Raw genomic sequence first — 11,385 nt, 5'->3', positions numbered from 1 at the left:
GTTATTGTTTCCTGTCCCTCAGGATGGGTGGAAGCCTTGCCAGTCTCTGGCTGGAAGATTACCTCACTCAGCCTTGGATTCTTTCCCTTCTTTGGAGGGCTGAGCAGGGGACAGAGGTTCCGGGTGGTGGAGTGTGTGTGTGCTCTCATTCTCTGTCCCTTGGTGTAAGTCCCGCGCTGGGCATCCCTGGCTGTTCCTGATTGGTGCAGGGGGATCGACGCCTTGTGCGTCTCGGCAGGGAATCCTTTGTGTCCAGGAGGATTCTGATGCCACGCTGCTTTGCCCTTTTTTCCACCGGTATTGGTCTCACTTGTGGCGGCTGATGTAATCGCGCATGCCAGGGGGAGGGGCCAGGAAGATGTTTGACGTGGGGGCGGATCTTATGGAAAGGGGATGCAGAGTTTTAAAATGGCTCTGCGGGCCCACAAGGCTGCGGTTTGTTCCAGAATCCGCAAGGATGTCCTCCGTTGACGCAGACGCCCCACGCAGATGCTGCTGATCCATCTAAGGCCCTCAGCCCTGTAAGAGTCGTCCTCTGTGTATGTTATGGAATTTATGGATGGTATTCCTGTCTAGTGCTACCATAATCACCACCTGGGTGCTGGTGTTAGCCTCCCAAACTTGGGTCTATTATCTAACTTAATGTATGTACACTCTAGGTAAGAGAGGCTGGCCCAGCAAAGTCTACGGGTGGTGAATCTACAAAAAAGAAATGTGTGATGTGCAGGAAAAGCCAACCCCCTGCTAATAAGAAGCTGCTATGTCCTTGCTGTCCTGAGAAAGTGGTAGCGGAAGAGTCACCCTTATCTATTGAAAACCTTAGAACCCTTATTAGGGATGAGGTTAATTCGGCAATAGATCAACGTATGACACCTGTCTCTCCCCCTCTGTCTACCTCAAAATCGGTGCATCCGTCCCCAGATATAAAAAAAATAACTAACGCCAAGTAACTAGACCTGACAGTTTACTCCCCAATAATAAATGGTAGAATGTAGTAATCCCCTAGGATTAGGTGCTAGCCTAGAGGGCCTCATAGACAAACGAACATAGAGACAGCCCGAATGGGCCTGGAGACACAAACACGGATTGGTAACCAAGGTAGGAAGCAAACAAAAGGAAGGGAACGTTCTCACCCATCAGATGCTGTAGGCATGACAGCTGATTTGGATAATTTATAACCTTGGTCACATTTGGACTCTCGCAGGCATCACTCACTGGATCAACCAGTTAGAGAAGCAGCCGGTACTCCACGAGAAGAAACTTTATCTTCCCTTCCGGTGTTAAAGCAGGCCTAATTTTTTTTGGTGGATTCCTCGGCAGATTTGGTGAGACTTTCAGCAAGATCTACAGCTCTATCGAATGCTACCCGTAGAGCTATATGGTTGAGGTCTTAGTCGGGGGGATGTGGGCTCAAAGAGTTGTCTCTGTGCTATTCCCTGTGAGGAAGATAGACTCTTTGGGTCCGCATTAGATGATATACTGGATAAGGCCTCTGACAATAAAATCGGGATTCAGCAGGATACCCCCTTTTTCTTTTTTCTTTTTTCTTTTTTTTATTCGCAGCAGAAGATACATTTTCGTTCCCATCCTAAGTTTAAGCAGGATCAAAAAAGGAGAGAATCTTCAGGCAGGTGGCAATCTTCTAGAGGTTGGGGAAGGTGATTTCTATTCAATCCCGATTCCTCCTCTAAGAAGTCCCAATGACGCCAGAAGTCCGGTAGGGGGAAGGCTTGCAAAGTTTCGTCAGGCTTGTGGTGCTATACTGGCCTCCCCCCTGGGTCTTAAATCAAATTGAATCAGGTCACAGAATAGAGTTCTGTTCTTTGCCCCAGTAAGATTCCTTGCAAACAACTGTTGTTTTTTTTTTCAGATTCAGGCAGACAGGACACTCTCTAGAATCGGAAGTCGCTTCCTTGTTGGAAAAAAAGGTAGTCAAAGGGATTCCGTTAGATCAGCAGGGTCAGGGAGTTTACTGCCCGTTATTCCTGGTAAAAAAAAATTAAGTGGAAAGTTCAGGACTATTTTCAATCTGAAATACCTGAATCATTTTTTCCTTTACAAAAAATTCAAGAAGGAATCTAGAAGATCTGTGGTAAATCTCCCCTTTTTAAGATACTACATGGTAACAGTCAATTTGGCAGACTCCTATTATCATGTTCCTATCCACAAAGAAAGTAAAAAAATATCTCAGGTTCACGGTCTACATGGGAAAAGAGCTTCGTTATTTCCAGTACCAGACCTTGCCCTTCAGTCTCTCCAGTGCCCCACGTGTTTTCACAAAGATCATGGCAGATGTAATAGGTTATTTTCCCCGGCGCCTCCACAACGGCACTCCAGTAGGGTGTCTCTGCCTCCCCAGGACCGGAAACAACGTAGAAGCTCAATCATAAAAGGCCCCTTCCCTGAATTAGTTTGTTTCCTGTCCTCGGGATTGCGTGTAAGCCGCTCCTGCTATGTCAGGGGTTGATGGATTGCACGGCCTAAATAATATTGTCCCATCCGGGAGGGCCGTGCAGAGGTTGGGGTTCATGATTATTCCCTGTCCCCGTTCCTTCGGCATAAGTCCTTCCATGAAGGCAGCCCCGGGCTTACGTTCCCCTGCTCGCTCATGACTGGGAACGAGGAATTGCGCGCATGCGCACAGGCCGGGAATTCCGTTGCCAGGCCTCGGCATCACTTCCGGTGGCGGGTGACATCAGAGAACTGGCGGGTATGAGGAGGTCGGGAGCATGGAGTACGGCGTTTCCGGCATCGCAGTGCGCACAGCATGTCTGCTCCCCTGGAAGGTCCTGAGTCCCGCAAGCCTGTGGATCCTGCTGCCCAGAGCCCGGTAAGCCTCCTTCCTGTATGACTAGTGACCCTGCTTGAGGATGGGGGGGGGGGGGGGCACATTGTTATATCCCTCACTGGTGCGGTGCTAGTGTTTAAAAAAGAGTCTCCCTAGTTAGAGCCCTAAAAGTTCTTAATTATTACCTTACAGGGCAGGGACACCAGCATTTTTTTATTTAAATATAAATTTATTATAAATACATTCCCAAATACCTTTCATTAGTTAAAATGGCTTGCTTTCTCTGGGGAGCAATGATCAGGAGAAACAAAATGGTCGCCATCCCACCAATACACACAGAAACCGCCCCAATCAAACAGCAGGACAAGTTACCCCAGGACACCGAGGTCAAGAGCTGTATCATCCTCCCCCCCCCCCTTCCCGTCAGTGACCATGACCCTGAATACAGATGAGAAGAACCCCAGCCGAATCTGCAGGAATGGAGTCCACGAGGAGACACGAAGAACAGACTGTGGTAATGTGGGGCTGTGATAATGGAGACTGCATACAAGAGCTGCTGCTCCTTAGCCACATCCCCACCTCCTCTCTATACTTTGTCTCCCAATGGACTCCACTCCCACAAAGATCCAGCTGAAGATCACATTAAACTGCACTCAGGATAATAATCCCCGACAAGCAGGAGAAGAGGATGAAGGAGCTCCCCAGCTCAGTGCTGTGAAGCAACCTGTCCTGACGGCGGCCACTCCACTTCCCCCTATTGCTCCCCAGACAAAACAAGCCATTCTAACCAATGAAAGTTTTTTTTTTTTTTTTTTTTTTTTTTTTTTTAATATATAAATCTTTATTACATTTTTACAAACATCTGCTGAGGATTCATTAACTCGGAAGAAATGTGCAATATGTAGAAAATCCCTACCCTCCAAATCAAAGAAATCGTTATGTCCACGATGCACGGACAAAGTGGTTTCTGAGGAGTCACCCTCTTTCCTTGAATCTATCAGAGGCATGATTAAGGAAGAGGTTAAATCAGCGATTGACACAAGGCTTCCGCCGTGTTCTCCTCATCCATCTACCTCACAAAGATCACAGATGTTGGACCTTCAGCTGGAGCCTGACTGATGAGGGAGAGATTATCATTCGGAGAATCTGAATCCTCCGATGATGAATCAGGGAAGCCTCTTTGTAGCCCAGAGGATACAGAAAAGTTATTAAAGACAATCAGGGCTACGATGAAAATAGAGGTTAACCACCTCCGGACCGCCTAACGCAGGATCGCGTTCCGGAGGTGGCAGCCCTGCGCACAGTCACGCATATATGCGTCATCTCGCGAGACGCGAGATTTCCTGTGAACGCGCGCACACAGGCGCGCGCGCTCACAGGAACGGAAGGTAAGAGAGTTGATCTCCAGCCTGCCAGCGGCGATCGTTCGCTGGCAGGCTGGAGATGTGTTTTTTTTAACCCCTAACAGGTATATTAGACGCTGTTTTGATAACAGCGTCTAATATACCTGCTACCTGGTCCTCTGGTGGTCCCCTTTGTTTGGATCGACCACCAGAGGACACAGGTAGCTCAGTAAAGTCCCACCAAGCACCACTACACTACACTACACCCCCCCCCCCCCCCGTCACTTATTAACCCCTTATTAGCCCCTGATCACCCCATATAGACTCCCTGATCACCCCCCTGTCATTGATTACCCCCCTGTCATTGATCAACCCCCTGTAAAGCTCCATAAGACGTCCGCATGATTTTTACGGATCCACTGATAGATGGATCGGATCCGCAAAACGCATCCGGACGTCTGAATGAAACCTTACAGGGGCATGATCAATGACTGTGGTTATCACCCCATATAGACTCCCTGATCACCCCCCTGTCATTGATTACACCCCTGTCATTGATTACCCCCCTGTAAAGCTCCATTCAGACGTCCGCATGATTTTTACGGATCCACTGATAGATGGATCGGATCCGCAAAACGCATCCGGACGTCTGAATGAAGCCTTACAGGGGCATGATCAATGACTGTGGTTATCACCCCATATAGACTCCCTGATCACCCCCCTGTCATTGATTACCCCCCTGTAAAGCTCCATTCAGATGTCCGCATGATTTTTACGGATGCACTGATAGATGGATCGGATCCGCAAAACGCATCCGGACGTCTGAATGAAGCCTTACAGGGGCATGATCAATGACTGTGGTTATCACCCCATATAGACTCCCTGATCACCCCCCTGTCATTGATTACACCCCTGTCATTGATCAACCCTCTGTAAAGCTCCATTCAGATGTCCGCATGATTTTTACGGATCCACTGATAGATGGATCGGATCCGCAAAACGCATCCGGACGTCTGAATGAAGCCTTACAGGGGCATGATCAATGACTGTGGTTATCACCCCCCCTGTCAGTGATCACCCCCCCTGTCAGTGATCACCCCCCCTGTCATTGATCACCCCCCTGTCATTGATCACCCCCCTGTCATTGATCACCCCCCCTGTCATTGATCACCCCCCTGTCATTGATCACCCCCCTGTAAGGCTCCATTCAGACATTTTTTTGGCCCAAGTTAGCGGAATTATTATTTTTTTTTTTTTACAAAGTCTCATATTCCACTAACTTGTGTCAAAAAATAAAATCTCACATGAACTCACCATACCCCTCACGGAATCCAAATGCGTAAATTTTTTTAGACATTTATATTCCAGACTTCTTCTCACGCTTTAGGGCCCCTAGAATGCCAGGGCAGTATAAATACCCCACATGTGACCCCATTTCGGAAAGAAGACACCCCCAGGTATTCCGTGAGGGGCATATTGAGTCCATGAAAGATTGAAATTTTTGTCCCAAGTTAGCGGAACGGGAGACTTTGTGAGAAAAAAATTAAAAATATCAATTTCCGCTAACTTGTGCCAAAAAAAAAAAATTTCTATGAACTCGCCATGCCCCTCATTGAATACCTTGGGGTGTCTTCTTTCCAAAATGGGGTCACATGTGGGGTATTTATACTGCCCTGGCATTCTAGGGGCCCCAAAGCGTGAGAAGAAGTCTGGTATCCAAATATCTAAAAATGCCCTCCTAAAAGGACTTTGGGCACCTTTGCGCATCTAGGCTGCAAAAAAGTGTCACACATCTGGTATCGCCGTACTCAGGAGAAGTTGGGGAATGTGTTTTGGGGTGTCATTTTACATATACCCATGCTGGGTGAGAGAAATATCTTGGTCAAATGCCAACTTTGTATAAAAAAATGGGAAAAGTTGTCTTTTGCCAAGATATTTCTCTCACCCAGCATGGGTATATGTAAAATGACACCCCAAAACACATTCCCCAACTTCTCCTGAATACGGCGATACCACATGTGTGACACTTTTTTGCAGCCTAGGTGGGCAAAGGGGCCCATATTCCAAAGAGCACCTTTAGGATTTCACAGGTCATTTACCTACTTACCACACATTAGGGCCCCTGGAAAATGCCAGGGCAGTATAACTACCCCACAAGTGACCCCATTTTGGAAAGAAGACACCCCAAGGTATTCCGTGAGGGGCATGGCGAGTTCCTAGAAATTTTTATTTTTTGTCACAAGTTAGTGGAAAATGCTGATTTTTTTTTATTTTTATTTTTTTCATACAAAGTCTCATATTCCACTAACTTGTGACAAAAAATAAAAACTTCCATGAACTCACTATGCCCATCAGCGAATACCTTGGGGTCTCTTCTTTCCAAAATGGGGTCACTTGTGGGGTAGTTATACTGCCCTGGCATTCTAGGGGCCCAAATGTGTGGTAAGGAGTTTGAAATCAAATTCTGTAAAAAATGACCAGTGAAATCCGAAAGGTGCTCTTTGGAATATGGGCCCCTTTGCCCACCTAGGCTGCAAAAAAGTGTCACACATCTGGTATCTCCGTACTCAGGAGAAGTTGGGGAATGTGTTTTGGGGTGTCATTTTACATATACCCATGCTGGGTGAGAGAAATATCTTGGCAAAAGACAACTTTTCCCATTTTTTTATACAAAGTTGGCATTTGACCATGATATTTATCTCACCCAGCATGGGTATATGTAAAAAGACACCCCAAAACACATTCCTCAACTTCTCCTGAATACAGAGATACCAGATGTGTGACACTTTTTTGCAGCCTAGGTGGGCAAAGGGGCCCATATTCCAAAGAGCACCTTTCGGATTTCACAGGTCATTTTTTACAGAATTTGATTTCAAACTCCTTACCACACATTTGGGCCCCTAGAATGCCAGAGCAGTATAACTACCCCACAAGTGACCCCATTTTGGAAAGAAGAGACCCCAAGGTATTCGCTGATGGGCATAGTTAGTTCATGGAAGTTTTTATTTTTTGTCACAAGTTAGTGGAATATGAGACTTTGTATGAAAAAAAAATAAAAAATAAAAATCATCATTTTCCACTAACTTGTGACAAAAAATAAAAAATTCTAGGAACTTGCCATGCCCCTTTACGGAATACCTTGGGGTGTCTTCTTTCCAAAATGGGGTCACTTGTGGGGTAGTTATACTGCCCTGGCATTCTAGGGGCCCAAATGTGTGGTAAGGAGTTTGAAATCAAATTCTGTAAAAAATGACCTGTGAAATCCGAAAGGTGCTCTTTGGAATATGGGCCCCTTTGCCCACCTAGGCTGCAAAAAAGTGTCACACATCTGGTATCTCCGTACTCAGGAGAAGTTGGGGAATGTGTTTTGGGGTGTCATTTTACATATACCCATGCTGGGTGAGAGAAATATCTTGGCAAAAGACAACTTTTCCCATTTTTTTATACAAAGTTGGCATTTGACTAAGATATTTATCTCACCCAGCATCGGTATATGTAAAATGACACCCCAAAACATATTCCTCAACTTCTCCTGAATACAGAGATACCAGATGTGTGACACTTTTTTGCAGCCTAGGTGGGCAAAGGGGCCCATATTCCAAAGAGCACCTTTCGGATTTCACTCGTCATTTTTTACAGAATTTGATTTCAAACTCCTTACCACACATTTGGGCCCCTAGAATGCCAGGGCAGTATAACTACCCCACAAGTGACCCCATTTTGGAAAGAAGAGACCCCAAGGTATTTCGTGATGGGCATAGTGAGTTCATAGAAGTTTTTATTTTTTGTCACAAGTTAGTGGAATATGAGACTTTGTAAGAAAAAAAAAAAAAAAATCATCATTTTCCGCTAACTTGTGACAAAAAATAAAAAGTTCTATGAACTCACTATGCCCATCAGCGAATACCTTAGGGTGTGTACTTTCCGAAATGGGGTCATTTGTGGGGTGTTTGTACTGTCTGGCCATTGTAGAACCTCAGGAAACATGACAGGTGCTCAGAAAGTCAGAGCTGCTTCAAAAAGCGGAAATTCACGTTTTTGTACCATAGTTTGTAAACGCTATAACTTTTACCCAAAGCATTTTTTTGGGTAGAACAATAAATTTAGAGCAAAATTTATATATGGATGTAGTTTTTTTTGCAGAATTTTACAACTGAAAGTGAAAAATGTCATTTTTTTGCAAAAAAATCGTTAAATTTCAATTAATAACAAAAAAAGTAAAAATGTCAGCAGCAATAAAATACCACCAAATGAAAGCTCTATTAGTGAGAAGAAAAGGAGGTAAAATTCATTTGGGTGGTAAGTTGCATGACCGAGCAATAAACGGTGAAAGTAGTGTAGGTCAGAAGTGTAAAAAGTGGCCTGGTCTTTCAGGGTGTTTAAGCACTGGGGGCTGAGGTGGTTAAAGAGCCTCAGTCCATCCAGGACAGAATGTTCCAGGGGCTGGGAGAGAAGAAAAGGAAGGTCTTTCCTGTACATAATATCATTAAAATGTTGATTAATAAAGAATGGAAAGATCCGGAGAAAAATAATGTAATTCCCACTTCCTTTAGCAGGAAATATCCGTTCGCCGAGGAGGACTCAGTACTGTGGGACAAAACACCTAAGATTGATGCGCCTGTCGCCCGCATATCTAAGAAAACGTGTCTCCCTTTTGAGGACATGGGCCAAGGATCTTAAAACATGCTTGTAAACTTCTTGTCGGATACATCTGCAGACCTGGTGAAACTCTCCGTCAGATCCTCAGCCCTCTCCAATTCCACAAGAAGAGCTATATGGCTCAGATCTTGGTCTGGAGATGCCAGTTTGAAAAGTCGGCTATGCTCTATTATGTGTGAAGGGGATAGGCTTTTCAGGTCAGGCCTTGAAGATATCTTGGATAAAGCATCAGAGGAGAAGAAAGGATTCCCTTCGGAGTCATAATTATAGCAGCAGTCCCGATCCTTTCGAAATCAAAGGAAAGCTAAACCAGACCAGAAAAGGAAAGACGGTACTGGAAGATAGCAATCCTCCAGAGGAAGAGGGAAGGGGTTTCTATTCAACCCTGAATCCACTTCAAAACCTGGCCAATGACGCCAGGCTTCAAGTAGGTGGCAGGTTAAAAATGTTCTCTACGGCCTGGGAAAAGATTTCATCCTCCCATGGGTTATAAATACCATATGCATGGGATACAAACTCGAATTCGACACGCCTCCACTGGATTTTTTTACCGTCAACAAGCCATTAAACAGGTGACGCGATGACGTAGACGCAGTACGTCACGCTCTCCTCTCTCCCTGTGGCTCGGCTATCCCACTCCTCCTGGCGTCTCCGTGGCCGTTTCTGCCTCCATGGGCCTGGGGTGTATGTTGTCCTCTTAGCCCCTGACTCCGCTCGTTTCTCAGCGGTGTTTGTATCTTCGGTTCCCCCCGATCCTCCTGCTCTCTCTCACCTCACCTGGGACGTACCTCGCTGGGACCGCCTGGATAGAAGGTTGCTGGACTCTTTTCTCCCCCCCCCCCCTTGGTTCGTTCCTGGCGTTACGGCTCCAGCTGCTTTCTGGCTGGCGGGGGGAAGCGCATCTAGCTGGGTCCTACTGCACTCGGGATCCTCGATTCTTTGATTGCTGGTGCGCTTCCTGACTCTCCGGTCTCCTGCCGATGATAAGCGCTCTCCTAGTCTGGACGGGCCTGCTTTGAGCTCCATGTTCCGACTTCAGTAGCAGGGGCTGTTTGTGGTGCCCATAGGAGCGTGGTCGGCCTCTACCTTCTCCTGCTCTGCAGTGAGTCCTGGGATCGAGGGGCCATCCTCTGGACGTCCAGGTGGGATCTCCGTGGACATTTGGATGCTCAAGCTGGTGAGATTGTTCCTGCTTGTTCCTTTTGGCTCCCCCATCTCCTTCTTCCATCCCATACTAACTAACTAACTTACTATTAACAAAACTAACCGAAAAGACTGGCAGTCTGCTAGAGTATACCTAATGGAAACTTTACTAGAGCATATTCACCCCATATTGTGTATGTTTTGTTTGTAAGAGAGAACAAGGAGGTATACAAATATAAAATATATCACAAATACAAATAAAAAAGGAACAAAACAAAAAAAAAGGGGGAGAGGAATATCTAGTAAAGGCGAGAAATGAAAAAAAAAAAAGGAAGAAAAGGAGGTGAAAAAGGAAAAAAAAAAAAAAAGAAGAAAAAAAAAAAAGGAAAAAGATAAAGGGAAAAAAAAGAAGAAATAAACGAACAGTTTGAAAAAGGAGGGGGAAGAGAGGAGGGAAAAAAAAAGAAAAAAAAAGAAATGGCTCCAAAAAATAGTAGGCGCTTGCTGGATCTCTCCGGCCAGAAACCGAATACCAAAACCTTTGAAGAGACAAAAATAGATTAATTCTTGAAGTCTCCAAGGGTAAATACGAGGGGGGGACAAAAGGACATTGGTTCCAAAAAAAATGATAATTTTGGGGTGACGGAAACAGAACCACAAGTCCCTGGAGGAAGAGGGAATGGAGGGAGAAGATACGCCTAGTGTCAATTCCTCCCCGCTAAAATAAATATTGCTGGCGGTAAAACAAAACGGGGATTTAATACAGGGCATTACAACTCAGCTCAGGTCCATCCAAGTTGACGTGGGATTGATTAGAGACGATATGTCCCAAAAAACAAACTCTGAAATCTCCACTCTGAAGGTAGAATTTAATCTTCTGCAAAAGGTGGTGGATCTTGAAGATAGATCGCGAAGATATAACGTGAGAATTCTGGGGGTCCCAGAGGGTGCCGAAGTTAAGAATTCAATTCAATTTATACAGACGTTAATCCTTGAGAACTTTGGGAGGGATCCGTTTTCTCCACTATTTATGATAGAAAGAGCTCATCGGGTCCCAGGTGGCAAACTAATCCCTGGGAGACAACCTCGGACATTTCTTGTTAAATTATTGACTACTAGGGACAGAGATATGCTACTGAGAAGGGCGAGGGAATGCTCACCAGTTCTATATAACGGAAATAGATTGGCCTTTTTTCCTGATTTTTCAAAAGACATCCAAGAAAAGAGATGCTCATTTATGATGGTAAAAAAGAAGCTAATAGAAAGGGATATTAAATACTCCCTTATGTTCCCAGCAGAACTTCAGATTATTTTTAAGGACACAATCCTATTTTTTGATACTCCGGACAAAGCCGCGGATTGGCTTGAACGCAATGATATGTGACTCAGTTGTTCTAGGACTTGCGGGGAACAATAACTACTAGAGTTTTTTTTTTATACCCGCAATATATT

This window comes from Bufo bufo, chromosome 1, assembly GCF_905171765.1.
Source record: "Bufo bufo chromosome 1, aBufBuf1.1, whole genome shotgun sequence".
Classification (NCBI taxonomy): domain Eukaryota; kingdom Metazoa; phylum Chordata; class Amphibia; order Anura; family Bufonidae; genus Bufo; species Bufo bufo.
Note: the sequence above shows the minus strand (reverse complement) of the source record.